The sequence below is a fragment of the Haemaphysalis longicornis genome, unplaced genomic scaffold (assembly GCF_048455015.1).
Source record: "Haemaphysalis longicornis isolate Haplotype H1 unplaced genomic scaffold, Haemaphysalis longicornis Haplotype H1 scaffold_3, whole genome shotgun sequence".
Taxonomy (NCBI): Eukaryota; Metazoa; Arthropoda; class Arachnida; order Ixodida; family Ixodidae; genus Haemaphysalis; species Haemaphysalis longicornis.
Genome location: NW_027526335.1, coordinates 234,985,474 through 234,999,717, shown reverse-complemented (window position 1 = coordinate 234,999,717; position 14,244 = coordinate 234,985,474). Strand labels below are relative to the sequence as shown.

Below are 14,244 nucleotides of genomic sequence, written 5' to 3'. Positions count from 1 at the left end.
CAGTTGTTTCTGAGTGATGGGCAAGGTTTTCAAACCTCAACAACTGGTTTAATTAACTTTAAAATCGAAACCTCGATTTTACCAAATTCTCGATTTAACGAAATTTCTGCCCGCAAGTACTACTTCGTTATATTGAGGTTTAACTGTAATTGTACCTTCAAGCACCTGCCTTCAAAATATTAACACTAATCGAGAAATACAGTAGAATCTCGATGATACGATTCTGGATGATACGAATTTCAGGATGATACGAATTTCTGAAAAGTCCCGGCAAAATTGCATTGTTTGCAATGGGAAAAATTTCGGCTGTTACGAACGGACCTGCGCGGCCCGGCGGATGATACGAACGAGCCGGCGAGGCGTCCGACTGCCGAACAAGCAAGTGACGGCTCTCTCTCCCCATTTGTCACTCTTCTTTCTCCAGAAACGGCCGGGTTGTTGTTTTCTGCTCGCGAAAACGCGCCCCGCACGCCCCATGCGCGCCGCGAAACCTCTCGCACGCTGCGCGCGCCACGGCCGGCGGCGGCAACATGGCGGCGGCTTCTTCCGCGAAGTGGCACGACCGCTTGAGCGACTGCTTCTAGCCGCTCTTTAAAATGCCGCTCAAAGCAGACGCAAAGTTTCTTTTGCAGTAAAGGAGCTGATAACGTTGGCGAAAACGTTACTATAAAACACCATCCGCGCCGCTAGTGAAAGCGCCCATAAAATATCTGCCGGAGTGCTAAGCCTAAATATCTCGGGCGGAGCCAGCGGGCTTTCTCGAGCATTTCGCAAGTCGTCAGCGTCTTTTTCTGACCGAGGTAGGAGATACCGCGGGCGCGAAATCGTCAATGCGGCCGTGAAAATACAGCGCGCGCAAAGCCGAGGCGTGCGAATCGCGTGCAAAAACGCACCATGCGGTTTACGCTTGACTGTTGCGGCGTGTAGCGAGCTTGGACACCGGGAGTGAGGAGACAAGCACGAAGCTAGGCGAAGCGTTACGCGCTCCAGAAAGGACGGCTTTGTGATGTGGGGGTTTAAAAAAAAAGCAGTAAAAATCACGGATTTGTTCACGCGAAAGTAAGAAAAGAAATAAACGAAAACTTTTTTCAGCGCTCAATTTTTTGGTCTGTGTTGGTTCATACGAATTTCGGATGATATGAATATTTTTCGCGGTCCCGCAAGATTCGTATCATCGAGATTCTACTGTACTCTAAAATCGTGTTTTGAAACGCCTCGAGGGCGACGAAATGCCCCGAATCGGGCAAAAGTTGTTTCAAATTCCCACGCGTGCCGCAGGCGAAGCAGCCAACCGATCGCCGCTATCTTGGTCTTGCTTAGAAGCTTGTTTCTTTGTGCGCATTTTGCGGCATCTCAAAATGGTGTCACTTGAGTAGAACGACCGCCCTTGCTAGTTTTCCAAAGGTGCCTTCTGGGCCGCCAATTGGCAGCAGCACGCGCGCATGGTTTGAGTTCGTCGTCTGACGCCTCCCATTAGTCGGCGTGACGACTACAGTTAAACCTCGTTATAACGAAATTGAAGGGGCGCCGCGATTTGCTCGTTATACCCAATATTTCGTTATAGCCGTAGCCGACATTTACTGCAAATATTATGCATTGTAGTTACCTAAAACAAAAAGCGGGCGAAATAGCATCTTGCTGCACGGCGATAGTAAAATAAACACATTCCGGAGGTAAAAAGGAAAAGTCACGCACATAATTTATTGCAGTTGAAAACTCGTATTTCAAACAGACTTGGCTACGAAGAAGTCCGTAATTGGACATTGATGCACCTTCCTGATGCGAGCGATGGCCCCCTCAGCTGCGGCCGCTACGTTCACGCCATCTTCGCTGCCCCTGTGCGCGCCAATGAAGCGACGCAGCACGCCCACCGCATCTAGTGCCTCCGACGCTGTCCTTAGCGCTTCTTTTCAAGCCATGTGCAACAGCGCTGACGATGGACTCTTGGTTCCTCACGATGGCAGACAGCGTACTCGTCCACACGTCAGTGTCTTGCCACCTTACCACGGAGTGCACCTTACCTTCCTTCGCGCCCGATGCGACGGCTTTTATCATAGCCGTCTTCTGTTTAAGCGTGATAGTCTTTCGCTTTCGCTTCCCGCCTGTCGCTAGTACTCGAGTTGTTGGAATCACGCCGGCAGTACGATAAAAGATAAGGCTGAAGACTGCCAAAACCCATGCACGCACAACTACGGAGCGACGTCGGCGATACGAACAGGGGAGGAGGGAGGGGGGGAGGAAGGCGACGCAACCGCGCGCGCCGTGTGCATCGGGCTCACCGCAGATAGTCCGCGGATTCCCCGAAGCCATAGGGATACATGGTAAAATCGAACGTCGGACTGCTTCTCGGGGAGCCCGCGGTGAGTCCGACACTGTAAATCGAAGGGCCCCATTGTCTGCATGCTGTGCGCAGCGAGAGGAGGGTGGGGGCTTCGCGGGCACAGCGTCCGCATGGCGCGCCAGCCAGCTTCGTGCACGTGGCGGGAGTTTTGAACAGCTAATACAGTTGCCGCGTCACGCACTGTCTCAAATCCGCGTTGCGCACTGTTGTAAAATTACCTCAAAATTTGATTTCTCAACGAAATTTGTTCGTTATATCCTGTAACAGGGAAATTTTACCTCGTTAAAACAAGGTTTTAAATACATTGGTTTCTATGGAGATATCAAGGGGAATTACAATTTGCTCATTATATCCATTATTTCGTTATAGCCCGTCTCGTTATAACGGGGTTTAACTGTACGTCATTTTTTTTTTTTTTGCCATCAAGGCGCCTGCTTTGCGCGTCTGACGGAGTCTGCTCTTCTGGCACAGCGCTCCCTTAGAGTAGTTTTGCTAGACATTTCCGCGGTTTCTTCGGATTCTTTCATCGCACACATTCGTGATTGATGCCAGGAGACGTACGTTTGAGGAGGACGACCCGTCATGCTAACAGGAAGCGAAAGCGTCGTCCGCCCGCGTAGTGCTACTTCGGGCCGCTCAACTCAGCCGGATGAAAATTGTTCGCTGCCTCGTATTGTTTCGCCTGTCCCATCGCCTGACCAACTACTTCGGGAATCCAGACCTGGTCCAAGCACGTCTTGTCGACTTGACACAAGGTATTACACGGCGGAGGAGATCGCCGCGCGTACGGAACACACAGGCGAGGTCAAGCGCGGCATGGAGACCAAATCACTAACGCAGCGGAAATTCGACCTCCTTGAAGTGGATCTGGCGCATTCGGAGGTAGAATCCGGCACAGATTTTGTCTTAGTGGATATGGCAATGCTGATAGACCTTTTTGCGCACGTTGAAAGTGGCAAGTGCGGGCTGCCGGCGCCGGATTTGAGACGGCTGACAGGCAGTACAGACTTGCCGTGAGGCTCCAGGTGATGTACTCGGTTTACGAACATCGTGTAGAGTGTTTTTCGTCACCAAGAACCAAAGGATCTGGCAACATCACTCCTTTAGAGGTAAACATAACGGCCTTGAAAAGTATTCAAAGCATCGGAAAGGGGGTGTCTGCTCTGTCGGATTTTCGTGCTGGGATGAACCTATCCAACAGAGGCTAGCCTACACCTCAAGACGTTCCAAGCGCACTTGAGAAGTTTTGCGAGGACACTGCAGCAGCCTCTGAAGGAGAGAGATAGCTAGTGTGTGTGTCGTCAAGGGCTTGTACAGGGACCTTGCTCAGCCGCCAAACAACATTGATGTGATGTTTGAAGGCACGTGGATGACCAGGGGAAGGTCTTCACACATTGGAGTGGTACAGCAAGCCTTCTGCATCTTGTGAACCCCCCCCCCCCCCGCACTTAAAACTTCAGTGTTGCGAAATCAAAGCTCAGTGTTTTGTCACAGGATCGCCTGAACGTTTCCTGCCATACTGCCATGTAGGCCAACAAAGCTTGCTTTTCGGCTACTTTTTTTTTTCCCGAAAACATCACGTCGTTTGACCCCTGTATCCTCTCTGCCCTGCATTTGACCCCTGTATCCTCTCAAACTTCCTGAGCAAAAACCACGACTAAAATATTCTGACCAAAGAACAAAAAAAGAGGGCATCTGAAGCAAGTTTCACCCCTCCCCCCTCCGCCGTACTCAATATTCTGGGTACCAAAGTGCACTGTAGTGAATGATGCCAGTTTACGAAGGACTGTTGCAGTTTTCACAACGCCAGTGAGACGACACCAAATTTCACAACGCCAGCAAGACGCCAACCGATTTGAAGTCGATAAGTTTTGCTGAATTCCTGATGGTGTACGTTACTTGGCCTCTGGTATCTTCAGTTGTAGTTGACATTTTTGGAATCCAAAGACAGATTTGGGAATGGGAAGAACATTTCTTTGTTATAGGTAAATACTGGAGTTACACTACTGACCGTTCATTTCATAACACATGGCCAAACTTCAAATGCAGTTTTCTCAGTTTCATATTTTTGGTCGTTTACGTCAGCCTTACGCAGCTTTTTGGAAACTTTTTGCTTCATAAGCTTAATCTTTGTACCGTTTCTTTCAGTACAACTTGAGGTACCCAATGACATTCTTCATTGTTCTATTTAGGTCATGTATAAATAATGACTTGCAGTTATTTTGATGAGCCAAAATATTCAATACTGCCATCTTTTATACTTGACATATTTTTTTTGGGGTGCCATGACTTTAGAGAAAAACAAAGAATGTCATCGGGTATGAGAACTCTCTGGCTATCAATTCATGTAATAAAAAGCTACAAAATGCAATGCGAAAGTTCATTAAAGCTGCGCAAGAAATTACCTAATTACGGTTTAGACTTTGCATGATAACTTTCAAACTAACAGCAGCAGCTCAAATATAATTGCATACTTGAAGAGAACAATACTTTTGTGTGCAAATTTTTATAAGTTTCTACCCATAAATAAAAAAGTTAGTTTTAAGACCCTCGTCCCCCCTTAACTTTTGACTGTTTTTACTGTGACGTCAGTGCTAGTTGCGCTGCCGACTGGTGATGTGCGCATAGTCGCTTGTGCTGCACCCCAAAGCGAGAATTTAGAAGTTGTCTCCTAATTTCCAGAAGCAATCAATTGTGAAAATATTTTGGATTTATGTTCTTAAAAGGTCACATTCAAGTGGACAAAATTAAGCAAAGACAAGTGGATTTTCTCTTTAGCGACCCCTTTACATTTCCGTGAGGTTCACATTTGAAGACATTGGATTTGAAACCAAACTTCCCTTTCTTTCACTGTGCCCTAATCCTGCCTTTTCATGTACACAGAATCCTGTTAGTGCCCACGCTTTATATGAACAATGCTGCCTATGAATATTTGCATTAGCTGTGTCTACCAATGAGCGCAAAAGTGGCTTGAAACAACACTTGTAAACACAAAATATTGACAACCACAGAGAGTGAGTAGCTAGAACCAACTATTATGCAATGCAAGAACACAACCAGGGGTACATGGATGCACATGCACAAAAGAAATGTGATAAGGCAAGTCTCCACTCTTCTTAATAAATACGCTCTTCTGCATGCTTCATCGCTCCGGCAAACAGGCCTCTTGAGCCAATAATATTTTTTCTTATGGGGCAAGCCTCTTGCGTTTGCCTAAAATGTTTGTCGCTGCACTAACACCACATTTTGTCTAGCGCAAAGGGGTACTGGACTCCATATCTTCGCCAACCAGTGCAAGTCATGCCTCCACAAAGTTAAGGACCGCTTCGGCGTGCATATTGTCAGGAAAAAAGAACTGCAATTCCCGCAGTCATTTGTGCTAGCGGCAGCGCATAGAGTACTAAAAAAGAGAACCGAAAATGCAAACAGTAACACTGAAAGGCAGCGAGAAAATAAAAACCGTAAAGTTGTGTCACAGCTTCAAAATATGACCCATACCATAAGAATGGTAATGAATGACAGGAGTCGAGGTGCTGTTTTCACCACCCACCAAGTATGCAGGAATGTGCGCCCGCAGTAAGCAAGACGAAAGGGACCCTGCAACTTGCTTTGAGCAGTAAACAACCTACGCCATGTTTTGATTACACTGCGAAGAATACCTGAGCCACATATTACACGTGCACATGAAGCAGCAGGGACGCAAATCACTGTAAAAGACGCCGAAATACCAACCGCACTCTCTTCAATTTTTCTCATTAATTTATGCACCACGGGCAGCCCCAAGATTACGTCATTTCTGCCATGGCTGTCCTATTGGTTGTTTGTAACGCTCTGCCGCCATCGGCGCTGTGTACCAACCTCTTCTAAGCCTGAACCTGTACGAACAGTCTCAGCGTTTCTTTTGCTTTGAGTGTGCACGAAGTGTGAGTGGCAAACTCAATACTTCCCTTTCAATCAGACCCCCTGAAAGCAAACTTTTATTGCTTCAAAAAGCCTGAGTGTGCTCTTGCGCGCAGGTAGCCGTGCCTGCTTTTTCTGTTGCTCCAGACCGGAAATACACCCCTCCACGTTATGAAGAAAAGGAGAAAACTCCCCAGCCTGTGATATATCGAAGGCCCCCCAAAAGAACACCGCCAGCCACCCCCTTCTCCGGGAGAAAGCATGCAGCTTTCATCCTGTTGTCCCACTTGTCCGCAATGAGTTGAGAGGGAATGATTATGTGCGATCTCGCATCGCACGTAACTTTCATCATAGCGAACAGATTTTCATGATCCTTGTGGGAGGTGATTGCCGGGACAATAGACTTTACCCCAAAATACATTCAGAGTAGTCGAGGGTAAGTGCTGCGGGTCCCTTTGATAGGCAAGTGTGCGACAAAAAGCCCACCAATGCCTACGCAAGTTGCTATGTAGGGACATTGCTTATGAGATACCTCTTTCATGTGGAAATGTCTACACAGGGCACACTGGAAGGTCTGTGAACGTGCCATTGCGTGAACATGAACATAACCTCTCAGTTGAGAACTGCACAAGTGGGCATCACCCCATCCATAGCTCTGCAAGCGCATGCATGATGTTCTTAAAGCCAGTGAAAATTGTCCAGGTGCAGTGATACATGACGAAGAGAGATACAGGAAGCTTACCACATAGGAAAGAACGGATGCGATTGTGTCAGTGACGTTTCAACGGGTCTTCATATGAAAGAGCTTATTTCTTAAGCTGTAACTTTCTTTATCACAATTTTTTTTTACATGCAAGTGGAGTCGCGTAACTTTGGCCTGCAATTATGTGTTCTTACGCTGCCTAAAAGTTAGTTGCTAGTCATTGCCTGTTCTCACCAGCTACTTTCTGTGATTGTCAATATTTCGCGCCAAGTTCACGTTTCGTTAAGATGCACCAACTCGCCAAACATGTCTTTCTAAGCTTGAAAGAAGGGATGAAATAACCTTAAACACAAAGCAATCATACTGTGCTTCATGGCTATGCCAAAGAACCCACCAGTAACTATTATCAGCAGGTATTGTCTAAAGCCTAATAAACTGCATGTCACTTTCCTCGATTTTAAGATGCATAAATCCCACAAACCTTGTGAGATTAGCAGCAGTGATGCACAGACTTCACCCACTCTCATCCACGGGTCCACGGCGTTCGTGGCAGGATCAGTAGTAAAAAGCTCATGCCAGGCACTGAAAAAAACACCACACATAATATTACGGTACTTTGCAAATGAAAAATGGACAAGCAACCAAAATGAATAGAAAACCGGGCAAGCATGTTGAATGCTTGAGTGGGGTCACAAACTGTTATAAAATCGTAAATACAATTCTTTCTTTAAGATCTTTGCAGCAGCCATAAAAATTTTGGAATTTGTTACACCAGGAAACTGGTCTGTAAACAGGTCGTCTGACACAGGGGTTCCCTCTCACAAGTGTTGCAACGTAATGAGAGCATGCTTGTCAATCTTCCCACGAAAACCTGCCTTGAGTTGTTCGCAACACCCAGAAAGTTTCCATAGATGCCACCCATCCCTGCGACAAGTGAAGGCATCACGAACTGACAACCTTAGGTTGTCCAGTGCTTCATGTTCAGACGATATACGAAAATGCCATAAATCAGGGGTTGGCAACCCGCAGCCCATGGGGCAGTATTGTGTGGCCCCCGGCACAAGGGTAGACCCCCTTCTCCTCTGTCACTTACTACCTGAAGGCCGACATGGCAGTTTCGACCTCAACTGGCATGAAAGTTCGTGACGTTCGGGCTGAAAATAAACATGATAAGGACTGCTATTCTAGTTTTGTACACTGCTTTCAATTTCCCCAAAAAAATTTATTTGCCTGCAAAGCCCCCCTCCCTCTCAACCAATGTGCCCTCCGGCCCCTCCGAGTCCATTTCCTTAAACCCAGCTACCCCTGCTATTCAGCAAAAGTTCCAAATTTTTAACCTGTTACTACTTGTTCAATTCGAAGTGAATGATAATAAGTAAGATCTCTCCTTTGCATGCATCACGCAAGCATACAAACCCATTAAACCCTTTGTAATTTCAATGAAGGGCCCATGAAGACTTGCTAGGGTTGAGGCTAGGCCAAGTTGATTCTAAGTTGAAAAAGACGAGACTGCAAAATGGGCGAGATACGCAAGACAAAGAAATGAGGAAAAACACAAGTGCTGCTGTTTGTACTTATTTCTTGCCTGTTTTGGGCATTTCCTTCCTTTTCACCCAAGACGACAGCAGACATTTTTTTAAGACTGGGCAGTAGCTCATGGCTTTCGACAATTGTGTTCAATAGAAAACACTGGTGCCATCACTGAAGGATCTGCGTTTTCTCAGAAGGATCAGGCAGAGTAGGCCACCTTGGATACGCCATGGGAGCCCTGACATAGGCAGTTCGAGGAGAGGCACACATGGCATCACACTGATGTTGATGTCGAAAGGAAATCCATCCTTAAAGGAGCCATGAAGAGAAAACAAAAGTTTGTTTTATTCGAAAGATTAGGTGTTTCATAGTACCCCAAGCGCTTTCCCGGAAGCAAATGATGCTTTATTCACTGAGAAATAAGGCAATTTAAGCCAAAATTTTAAATCTCCCGCTAAAATTGCACATTCCGTGACATGAACAATGGCGTCATACAAGCCGGTCCATGAAACAGATACTCAGTATGTCGACTCCATATAGCACCCACACGCGGGAGTCGACCGAGACGGCGGCCATTTTAAAAATACTAGTAAAACCTAGTGCACCCGCAGCCCTAGTCATGGAATCGCCTGATCCGGAGAACAAAACTCTCACCGAGGAGCTCTGGCTTGCATTTAACAACCTCACACCACTTGAACGCTCAATGCTTCTAAGTGCACGAGCGGCAAGAGTTGTGGGATACGCGGTGGACGGGAAAGCGACCATTCCGCGATAGCCACAACAGACGAACGCCCTGCCGTCGGCACCGCTGCCTCGTCAGCCCCGTCGCGACGGACGAATACAGACTGGTACGTATGTGCCGTATTTTTATTACGGTTAATAATAGTTTAATTTCAGTAGCAGTATCGCTTATGCCAGTTGGCCGGTGTCGTGTATGGAAAGCCGTTCGCGCGAGCTCTCTGCTTCGACCAGAAAGATACGAGAGTCAATGCGCGGTGTTTACGACATTTTTTTCCCCCAAGGTCAGAGCGCTTTGACGGCGATATGACGAAGTCGGCGATGAGCGCCAGCATGTCCCAGGAGTGAGCTAACGTAAGGGTCCCTGCCGTAATCACTTCCTCGGCAATTAAGCGAGCACACTCGTACTTCCTTTAGCTCTCTTTCTCCTCCGTTTGCAAAGTTCACAAAACGAGCCACTTGCTTCGCCGAGGTTCGTCGTTGGGCAGCACATGAAAGGAGATCTCCTCACCGGGGATGTCGCACTCCCTCGACGATTTGCCCGTACTACATGGGCATTTCAAAACGTAGCAACGAAATTTCATTGTAAAGTACTCAAACAAACTGAAGTTTTCAGTGGTTGTAAACTGGAAACGAGCTCCTAACAATAGCAGCAAGCCAACACCATTCCGAAACTGCGACGACTGTCACTATCTCGTCGCTGCTTGCTGTTCCTTACTCCCCTCGTTTCTATTTTTACCTTTGTTGGTTGGCAATATGACGGCCAACCTCCTGTGAAGGGATTACGATACCAAGCAAGGTCGCGGCTGTGCGTGCTGGGACGGTTCGTTGGCCCCTAAGAGCCTCGAACCCGAAAATTCGTCTGCGCGACGGCAAGATGTCGAGCTCGCCCGGCGGTAGTTTCGTACGCATTGGCGCACACGCTTGCGTGTTCGTTCGGAACTTCAACCGTTTACTCCACCGTTCTTTGTCATAAAAAGAATGTGCAGTATGTTTCACGGGCATTTAGCTCGCTATGCAAACTGTAAGCCCTGCCTAACATGCGTTTGCTTTTGCCGGCCTCCGCCAATCGCAGAGCATTCTCGAGTGACATCATAGGTTCTGTTGCGGAAAATGAGCTGGTGGGTCGCATGGTCATTTCCTTTTCTCCTAATTATGTAGCTTATTTGAGCGAAGTTTGCATTATAAGTGGTGTTGTTATGGTTCTAACGAGGCAATCTTTCGAATGAACCAAACTTGTGTTTTCTCTTCATGGCTCCTTTAAAGGGGTCGTGAAGAGATTTTCAAGGAAAACTGTGTTGTGTGTGCGCTTACAACTGTGGAACCTTGATAAACAAACAATGAATACCCGTTTCATTGCCCAATATCAGCAAATAGGAAAACAAATGCAGTTTCGGTTTCACCGAGGCTTTCCTCCTCAACTCGTGAAATGACGTTTCAGTAAGTCAGTAAGAAGCCAATCATAGTTCTCCCTCGTCTGCACAATATGTCGGCATAGAGCGGGCTTGCAAAGGGTCAGATAAAGCTACAACACCGGCACCATAATGAAACTCGCCCTGCAACTGAACGGAGAGATCTCTGATCTCTGATACGACTAATCAACATGGTCGAACTTTCAGTCAACAACGCGGGCGAGTGGCGCAGGCAGAAGTAACCACGTTTAATCTAAACTGGGCATTCGTAAACTGTTTACACTGTTTCGCAAGAGTCTAAACTGTCGTTTTGCTAGCCGATTTTCTTGCACAAGTTTGCCGACATCTGTGAAACGTCTGACCTGACGAGATAAATGACCAAACGCTTAAAATGAGAATTTATTACATAAACACGTTTATCGAATGTTGCAATCATTCGAGTGTGAAGCCCAAAAAATGTTTTTTGTGCGCAGCTTCGAAGGGCAAATGTGGAAACAACGTGCAACAGGGTCTTTGGATTGCCCTCGCTGAAAAATCAGCTATGCAATGGTTGCGTAAGCAATTTCTTAATACAGCTGGTTCCAGAAAAGCATTTTGATCTGAAACTGGAAGTTTTTTGATGAAAAAAATGACAATAAACCCCGAGAACATTCTTAGAGGATGTGGGCACTTACTACTTGCTTACGGGAAAACTGCTTTTTAGCAAGAAAAAAGACTTTTTAAGGCAAGTGTGAACATGGAAAATGTGCACAAGGAATTGAACTTCCTTAAGCGAAGAAAAACAAAAAGTCATTTTTTAAAAATTTCGCCTTACCCTGTGCCCTTAAAGGTCCAAGCACTCGGCATCGGCTCAACCACCAGGACCCTCTTTTCCCCGGTCACGGCGCTGCCACGCACGGCTAAACGTGGGTGCTCGGGGTCCGTGGTGTCGCACAGTACACGCAAACATCTGCTTTAGAAGATGCCCCCTGCGGGGATAAATGCTGTTGGAAAGACAATAAAGATGAATTGCTTTGAATTTACATTGGCACTATTTAGTTCTTTGTACGATTATAATTTATGTTTTATCCAGCCGCCCACAGTAAGGAAGTTTTCAAGCGCAGACTCGATTTCAGAGCACCCATCGTGAACTTGTGCGAGAAGCTGCATCGTTCACGGCTTTCAACAATGCAATGAACTTTCTAAAAACAACGCACTGATGAGGTTGGATAGTACCATTACCGTCAAACAGTGCTTACTCAACTGCATTCCGGACGATTTGTCTCAGCACCAAGGTTTTGGCAAGTACAATTTTATTCAACGAGTCAGCACCCTACAGCTTAACAGTGCACTAGAGACATGGTGAGCGAGAACTAATTGATCGTTGGGTTTGCCCATGCTGTGCAGAGGCTGCAGATGCACCGTGTCGCATGTTGTCTTGGCCTCTGGGTGGTATATTTTGTCTCTTGAATATAACAGCTGTGCCCACATTTTTCACTTTTTTTTCTCCAGCATGCAGCTCGGCATACGTTGGGTGAAATTAACAATGTGCAAAGGCTACTTGTTTGAGCGTCACTGCACAGTTGCTGAGTACACAAAAAAATAACAAACACAAAATCGTTACGCATTAAAAACCATAACTAAGATTTTGGGGGCCCCTGAGTGCTTCCGCCAATAGATTATCACGCCCAACTGAACATATTTGAACGTAGCACCTTTGCAACAATACGCGCTGTCGCACGCTATTTTCAGAGCCCAGTTATTGATTCCCATCTCATTATCTATCGCTAATTTTCGTACCCTACAGGTTAGCTGTGTTCATTTTATAGAAGAGAAACAAACAAAAATCAACCCTTTTCTAGTGCTACAGCTCAGCTCTGTGGGGAAGTTGAGCGCACAGCTAATTCGTAGGGTATAGGAGTCGGGTGCAGCAATTGACTGGAATCCATTTGCAATCCATTTGCAATCCATTGCAATCCATTTGCAACCATTTGCAACAATCCATTTGCAGCCTGTGTACAGCATACGCAATCCTCGCATGCAACTAGCTTTCACTCGCCTTTAACCCACTTTCTACTGCACTGTTCAACTGTGGGTTGCTAACATGTTGAACAATAGCTTACCAATTTTCATATCAGATTAGGTGTCCGAATCAGCCACACGATACGCAGTCCAATGCGGCTGGTGGCATGTGGCTGGGGCCGTGGCTGCTCCCGCTGTCCCCCGAGAAATGCCTGCACGGCTCCACACCAATCCCGGAAAATGGCGCCACCCTGAGAGGGTTGGAAAATTGTGGTCTATAGTCAGGGCGTCTACCAAACAGATGCGTCAAAATTTCCCTAGTTTTCAAATTTTCAATCAGTGCTTCAGCAAACTGCCATGAGCAAGATGAGTTCATTCATCTCTAGGCAGTCTGAAAACGTCACATGATGCTGTCATGCTCCAGTATGCTGAACAATCAAAACAATAGAGCAGGTGAACAAATGTCATACATTTCTTAAATTGAATTTAAATTGTTATATACAAATACGAATGTTACTGCATTTAGTCGATTATAACACGTTCTCTTTTGGCAACCTAAAGTCAACCCTCACGTTACAATCGAATACCGCAACTCAAGTTGCCTAATAATTGCAATGATGCACCCAACTGTCATAAATGGCTACAGCTTTGACCATTTCGCAATCTATGTCAGCAAGATCTGCCAGAGTTGTTCGGGTCCACTACAAGCTAAGATTGACTTTTTCCATTTCCTTGCTTTTTTTTCTGTGGTGGTTCCCCTGAACACAACACCGAGACGCACCTGGCATACTCGGGAGCACCGAACAACCACCTCGATCGGGACATCACGAAGGAGGAAGTTGAACTCGCCGTCCGAGAGTTAAACACCCGATCAACCGCGGGTCCCGACGGAATCTCCAACAGGGCCCTCCGAAACCTTGACGACGCGTCGCTAGAAGCCCTTACCCGATATTACAAAAAGTGCTGGCGCAGCGGCAGGCTGCCCCATCAATGGAAAAAGGTCAAGACGGTGCTCATCCCCAAGCCGGGCAAACCTCCCCACATAGAGAATCTACGCCCTATCGCGCTAACTTCGTGCGTGGGGAAGGTTCTCGAGCATGTCCTGGCGAACCGATGGCAGGAATACCTGGAGCAAGCAGAACTCTATCCCAACACCATGATCGGATTCCGGAGAGGCCTCAGCACACACGACGCAATGCTGCAGCTCAAGCACGAAATCCTGGAGCACGAGACCAAAGACCGCCGCGTCATTCTCGGTCTCGACCTTCGAAGCACCTTCGATCGCGTCAAGCACTCGGCCATCCTAGCTCAGGTATCAAGACTTAACATGGGCCAGTGAAGTTACGCCTACATCAAGGATTTCCTAACGAACAGACAAGTTGACCTTCACGCGGGCGAGATCGTCCTGCCCACGAAAGGCCTCGGTAGCGTGGGCACCCCCAAGGCTCCGTGATCTCTCCGTTCCTGTTCAACATCGTGATGATCACCGTAGCAGAAGCAATATCCAGCGTGCCTACCGTCCATCACACCATTTACGCTGACGATATAACACTATGGACAACAGGCGGCCCCGATGCCGACATAGAACACCGGCTTCAACGCGCCATCTCAGCCACTGA

General features: G+C 47.0%; 1 long non-coding RNA gene across 2 annotated transcripts in view; it reads right to left on the bottom strand.

Moving 5' to 3' along the window:
• Window positions 1–14,244, bottom strand: part of LOC144176066 (uncharacterized) — a 48,523-nt gene that overhangs the window by 20,655 nt on the left and 13,624 nt on the right. The window contains exons 3-5 of one of the 2 annotated variants that reach the window (XR_013323765.1): window positions 12,727–12,876; window positions 11,439–11,592; window positions 7,426–7,526 (exon numbers count right to left, since the gene is read on the bottom strand). This is a non-coding gene — a long non-coding RNA (uncharacterized LOC144176066). Of the gene's footprint in view, window positions 1–7,425; window positions 7,527–11,438; window positions 11,608–12,726; window positions 12,877–14,244 lie in introns of both variants that reach the window. The other variant, XR_013323764.1, reaches the window with a different exon arrangement.